We start from the raw sequence: 6,540 nt of genomic DNA, 5'->3' as shown, positions 1-6,540 counted from the left end.
ATATTTTCTAGTATATCGTCCCCATAGTCTTTGGCAAAAACATATTAATGTTGGACTCATTATTAAAAATTACTCAGTGTTCAGATATGCAATCTGAGGGGGAAATTCACTATCCTTCCATTTAATGGTGTTTTTTTTTTTTTTCGTTTTCCAATATTTTGATTTTCTAACATTATAGTCTTATCAGAGCCATAGATAAAAATACTCTCATATATGTGGGCTTGGAAAATTGTGACTTGTCAGACTAAAAATTCTTGTTTCACTTATTATACAAATTAGCTAAAAGCTTTCTATGAACCAGACCCAGTACTACCTCTTAAACAAGTACTGGGTTATTTCCATGAAACATCCTCTAAGTCATGTTGTAAGTAAAAAGTTGAAATGGATTTTCCCTACACATAGTAGAAATCATCCTGTTTATCTACTCTGGCCTGTTTATGAGAAACAGCAAGTAGAGGAAGAGTGACTACAAAAAATAAAAAAATGAAACAAATATGTTTGAAGACCTACATTCAGCAGACAGCATGCCTTGTACCCAGAAGACACACGAGTGTGTGTTGATTTGAAGAACTGAAATCTTCAGGTAACCACAGGATGAAAGTCAACACTTCATTTACCACTAAGTCTAGACCTCATAGATGCTGAAAAAAAAATCTTCAGAGCATCCAAGATATCATATCTAAATCCCCTCCCCCATTTCTACAGCAAACACAGCTCTGGAGAAGTAGAGGTTGAAAAACTGGTTGGCTTTTTCATCTCAAAATTTAGAGACTTGGGTTCCATTTTCATTCTTTTTTAAAATTGAATTTACTGGGTGACACTGGTTAATAAAATTATATAGGTTTCATGTGTACAATTCTACAATACATCATCTGTATATTGTATTGTATGTTCACCAATCCATGGGTTACATTTTTCTATTAAGTTGTTCCAACACCTAGTTTTAAAAGTGATGTGCATATTGATGTGTCAACCAGCTACTCTGGACAATGACCATAATCATGGGGGCTGGGGTCAAGGGGGTTACAGTTTATTAATATTGGAAAACCAAAAGCAGTGAACACATTCAGAGTGCAACCTTCTAGTAGAGTAGATTTCTAGAAATAGATGAGTCTACGTTTTTCAAGGTTTTCATTAATAATAGGTGTACTTAGAATGTCCAGGCTTCCAGGAAGTATACCCAGTGATTCTATTAATATAGTGGTGATTCTGAGAAATCTTAGGGTTAAAAAGTATATGGTACAGTAAACAGGGTATTTTTATCTTGATGATAATGATATTGTAACTGGTTAATATTCCAAATGGTGCAGTGATGTTACCAGCCCAGGAAATGTCTAACTCCTGTCTTCTTGGTTATTTTCCATCTGATTTATAATCCTCTTACAGCCCAAGGTCATTCTTTTGAAGATACAGGGTACTAGGAAAACTATGTGTAGATATCTCTCAACAACTCCCACCATTTTCATTTCATATTAAGAACTGGAAAAGCCAGAGTTCCTTTCTACATTATCCTGGAGTCTTGTTTGGAGAACTGAGGCACAATTCTCCAGGGAACTGCACAAGCAGAGAACTAGCACTGGGCAAATCAGGACTGCCATCAAGTGTAAGAAACAGAAGAGTCTCAGTGCCCCCACTGTTGCCATGTGTATAGTAGAAGTGTATGAGTGTGGGCAATGTGGCTCTGATCCTAATAGTATGTGATTGCAATGTCAAGTCTTTCATCATTAACCTATGGAAGTTGTGGCTAACAGCTCTGTCTGATATCTGAAGCAGTATAAAGCTATAGTCTCAAGGAGGGCCTGGAGCACTCTCCTCTTTTTCCTCTGCATGAGCACTCCTGAGTTCTAATGATACTCACATGGGTTTTGATCATCAAGGCCTAGATCCTTTAACAGATCTTCTGTGAAGAGGAATGACTTGAACTAAAAGCACCCTTAATTTAAGAAACATCAAATACTATCTAAGGTTTCCATGGGGCAGCTAAAGGGGAGAGATTAATCAATTACAACTCTGGAATGGCTAGCTGAAAACCAGACTCCTTCATCACAACCTGGTAGTAGGCCAACATGTGAAGTCAAACAATAGTGTCAGCAACAGCTGACTGTTTTGACTTTGCTCTGTTAGAAAAATCTGGGGAGTTCAGTAAGGCAGCTGACATGTTAGAGAAGCCACTTATCACTTCATCCAGGGAGGCTTATAATCTAATAGTATCAGTCCTGAAGAAACAGGAGCATAGGGGCATGACTGTTCTGGAGAAGAGAACCTGAGTAGTGCCAGAGTGCTTGGCAGAAACCAAGATATAGGTCATGGGTGGTAGTTCCTCAGCTGGTCTTACCTAGAGAACAGAAGCCTGAGGCAGCCCTGAGTACTTCCCATCACCTTGTTACCTATCACATACACTGAGTGGCCAGATTATTATGATCTCTGAATGCATAATAATCTGGCCACTCAGTATGGGCCAATAATCTGGCCCATGCCCCCCCCCCCGCCCCGTGGCCAGGCTGGCTGGACCCCACCCATGCACAAATTCATGCACTGGGCTATATATATATATATATATATATATATATATATATTCCTAATAGTGTGTGATTGCAATGTCAAGTCCCAGTGAATGAATTTGTGCATGGGTGGGGTCCGGCCAGCCTGGCCAGGGGGAGGGGACATGGGCGGTTGGCTGGCCTGCCTGCTGCTTGAACTCCTGGTTGAGGGGACAATTTGCATATTAGCCTTTTATTATATAGGATATACACTGAGTGGCCAGATTATTATGTGTTCAGCAATCATAATAATCTGGCCACTCAGTGTATAGTCAGCCATTTTGCCTTTTTAGGTCTCAATTTTTTTCATTTATAAAATGGGATTAAAGATAGCAACTCATGCTTTAAGACAAGCCTAGGGTTCAAATCCCCACTCTAACATTTCCTGTTTGATTTTTTTATGCTGTATTTTCTTTAATGAAGTACAAAGACTTTTCCAATCACATCACCTAGAGCTCATTTCACCCACTGCTCTGTTTGGCCGCCAGTCTCTTGTCTCTCTCTTCAGCAATGGTGAGGTGGATACCTTTTCCACGGGGTAGGGAAATCCATGGTTTGTTGCCTTTGCCAATTACAAAAATGTTGGAGAGTTGGGTGGCAAAGATGTTGCCATTGGCATCTTTCACATGAACTACATCAAAAGAACCAGGGTGCCTCTCTCTGTTGGTGATGACACCAATTCTTCCCAGGTTAGCACCTCCGGTCACTATGCACGGGTTACCAGTGTCAAACTTGATGAAATCAGTAATTCTGCCAGTCTCAAAATTCTGCCAATCTGAATGGTGTCATTCACCTTGATGAGGGGATCAGAGTAGTGGATGGTGCAAGCATCATGGGTTAGCAGATGAGGGATTCCTTTTGTGCCCACAAAGATCTTCCTCACTTTGCACAACTTGTACTTGGCCTCCTCAGGTGTAATACAATGAACAGCAAAGTGGCCCTTAGTGTCACAGATAAGGTGGAAATTCTCTGCAGTCTTGTCAATGCTGATGACATCCATAAAACCATCAGGGTAGGTTATATCAGTTCGGACCTTGCCATCAATCTTAATAAAGCGCTGCATGAAGATCTTCTTTACTTCATCTCCTGTTAGACTCTAACAGTTACTAGCAGGCATCCTCAAACTACAGCCCACGGGCCACATGCGGGTGTTTTTGCCATTTTGTTTTTTTACTTCAAAATAAGATATGTGCAGTGTGCATAGGAATTTGTTCATAGTTGTTTTTTTTTTTAAACTATAGTCCAGCCCTCCAACGGTCTGAGGGACAGTGAACTGGCCCCCGGTTTAAAAAGTTTGAGGACCCCTGATAGAGCATACTTAAGTCTGTTCCTTAAGAAAATGATGAGAGGGAGACATTCTCTCAGCTTGTGAAGACCACTAGATGGCTGAGGAGCTAACACTCTGGTCAGTTTATGCAGCATCCAATGCTTTGGAACTGCTACACACACAAATGCTACTTGGGACCATGAGCCATGGCTGCACTAGGCAAAGAAAGAGCTTCTGTTTGATCTTGAGAAATTAATTAACCTCTCTGAACTTTAAGTTCTTCATCATAAGTAATACTTACTGTGTGTGACCTAAGAAAGAAAATAATGTGTGTAAACATAGTAGGTCTAATAATTTTTTGATGCAGTCTTTAGGGTTTTCTATGTACAGTATCATGTCATCTGCGAATAGGGACAGTTTTACTTCTTTTCCAATTCGGATGCCTTTTATTTCTTCTTCTTGTCTGATCACAATGGCTAGTACTTCAGTACTATGTCAAACTGGAGCGGTGAGAGTGGGCATCCCTGTCTTGTTCCTGTTCTTAGGGGAAATGGTTTTAGTTTTTGCCCATTGAGTATGATGTTGGCTGTGGGTTTATCATATATAGCTTTTATTATGTTGAGGTATGATCCTTCTATTCCCACCTTGCTGAGAGTTTTTTATCAAGAAAGGGTGTTGGATTTTGTCAAATGCTTTTTTCTGTGTTAATTGATATGACTATGTGATTTTTATCTCTCAATTTGTTTATGTGATGTATCACATTTATTGATTTGTGGATATTGTACCATCCTTGCATCTCCGGGATAAATCCTACTTGGTCATGGTGTATGATCTTTCTGATTTACTGTTGGAGCTGATTTGCTAGAATTTTGTTGAGGATTTTGGCATCTATGTTCATGAGGGATATTGGCCTGTAATTCTCTTTCATTGTGTTGTCTTTATCTGGTTTTGGTATTAAGGTGATGCTGGCTTCATAGAATGAGCTTGGAAGTGTTCCTTCCTCCTTAATTTTCTGGAATAGTCTGAGGAGGATAGGTTTTAGTCTTCCTTGAATGTTTGGTAAAACTCCCCCGTGAAGCTGTCTGGCCCTGGGCTTTTGTTTGCTGGAAGCTTTTTAATGACTGCTTCAATTTCTTCCATAGTTAGTGGCCTATTGAGATTTTTAGAATCTTCCCGATTGAGTTTTGGAAGGTTGTATTTTTCTAAGAATATGTCCATTTCCTCCAGGTTGTCTAGTTTGTTAGAATAGAGTTGTTCATAGTATTTTTTAACAATACTTTGTATTTCTGTGGGGTCTGTTGTTATTTCGCCTCTTTCATTTCTTATTTTAAATGAAACTCCCATTTGACCCAGTGATCCCACTTCTAGGAATATATCCCAAGAAACTAGAAGCACCAATTAGAAAGGACATTTACACCCCTATGTTCATAGCAGCACAATTCACCATAATTAAGATTTGGCAACAGCCTAAGTGCCCATCAGCAGATGAGTGGATTAAAAACTGTGGTACAAAAAAAAAAATTTAAAAAAAATAAAAAAAAATAAAATACTGTGGTACATCTACCCAATGGAATACTACGCTGTAGTAAAAAAGAAGTTCTTACCATTTGCAACAACATGGATGGAACTGGAGAGCATTATGCTAAGTGAAATAAGCCAGTCAGATAAAGATAAATATCACATGATCTCACTCATTTATTGAATATAATGAACAACATAAACTGATGAACAAAAACAGATCCAGAGACAGAAAAACATTGATCAGACTGTCAAACCTCAGAGGGAAGGTACGGGAGGAGGAGTAATGGGGAGAGATCAACCAAAGGACTTGTATGCATCCATATAGGGCTAACCAATGGACACAGACAACAGGGGGGTGAAGGCATGAGTGTGGGGGATGGGGGGGATAAGGACACATATGTAATAGCTTAATCAATAAAGAAACTTAAAAAAAAACATAGTAGGCAGTTAGTAAATATTTGTTACATCAATAAATAAATGGTAGTGCCTGGCATATAATAGGTGATTTTTAGGTGGAGGTTCATTTTCTTTCCTCCTCAGTTAGATAGGATATGGAACCATATAGTGAGACAAATTATTCTTACTGAGTCACAGAATCTGAATATCAGCTGATTGCACTAACAATTAAGTCTGCATCTTCTGTTTTTGTCTTTCCCCTGGGCACTATTCTGGCCACAGATGTATACAGTATGTTAGTTACACTGATGGTAAATATGTAATGGTTAAAGACAAAAATACCAACTGATGTCAAATTACCCAGCTAATATAAAAAGAAGGGAACAATCCTTATTTAAGGGTAAATGTGCACATATTTGTAAATACGCACATAAACATGCAGAGTTCTGCATGTAATTTCAAGAGGTTCATAGGTCCTCTAAAGCTCCAGATTAAGGACCTTTAGTACACAAGACCAGAGAAGTAGGGCAACCGGTCAGATAGTTATCTCAACAACCCTGTAAAATTCCTTGCAGAAATTTTTAAGTGGGCGTAAATGAAAAAATAACATTACTAACTTTTCAAACATTCGTTTTAAAAGAACTTTGCTTCACATTCTTAATTCCCAATTTTTAAAAATTTCCTTTCCTTGAAGATGACCACAAGTCTTTCTTGAAAAGATGAAAATCGTAGCTGGTTTGTAACATTTCCCTCTGTCTTCAATTTCCTATGTTAAAGTTAGCATGGTCTATAGTTGGTGGTCAGTAAGCATTTTAA

At 38.7% G+C, this 6,540-nt stretch overlaps 1 pseudogene; it reads right to left on the bottom strand.

Annotated features, from left to right (window-relative positions):
• Positions 1 to 2,981: 2,981 nt before the first annotated feature.
• LOC103303090 (40S ribosomal protein S4, X isoform-like) lies at positions 2,982 to 4,015 on the bottom strand (annotated as a pseudogene).
• Positions 4,016 to 6,540: the final 2,525 nt, after the last annotated feature.

The sequence above is a fragment of the Eptesicus fuscus genome, chromosome 1 (assembly GCF_027574615.1).
Source record: "Eptesicus fuscus isolate TK198812 chromosome 1, DD_ASM_mEF_20220401, whole genome shotgun sequence".
In the NCBI taxonomy this organism is placed as follows: domain Eukaryota; kingdom Metazoa; phylum Chordata; class Mammalia; order Chiroptera; family Vespertilionidae; genus Eptesicus; species Eptesicus fuscus.
This window is presented reverse-complemented; position numbering and strand designations above follow the sequence as displayed.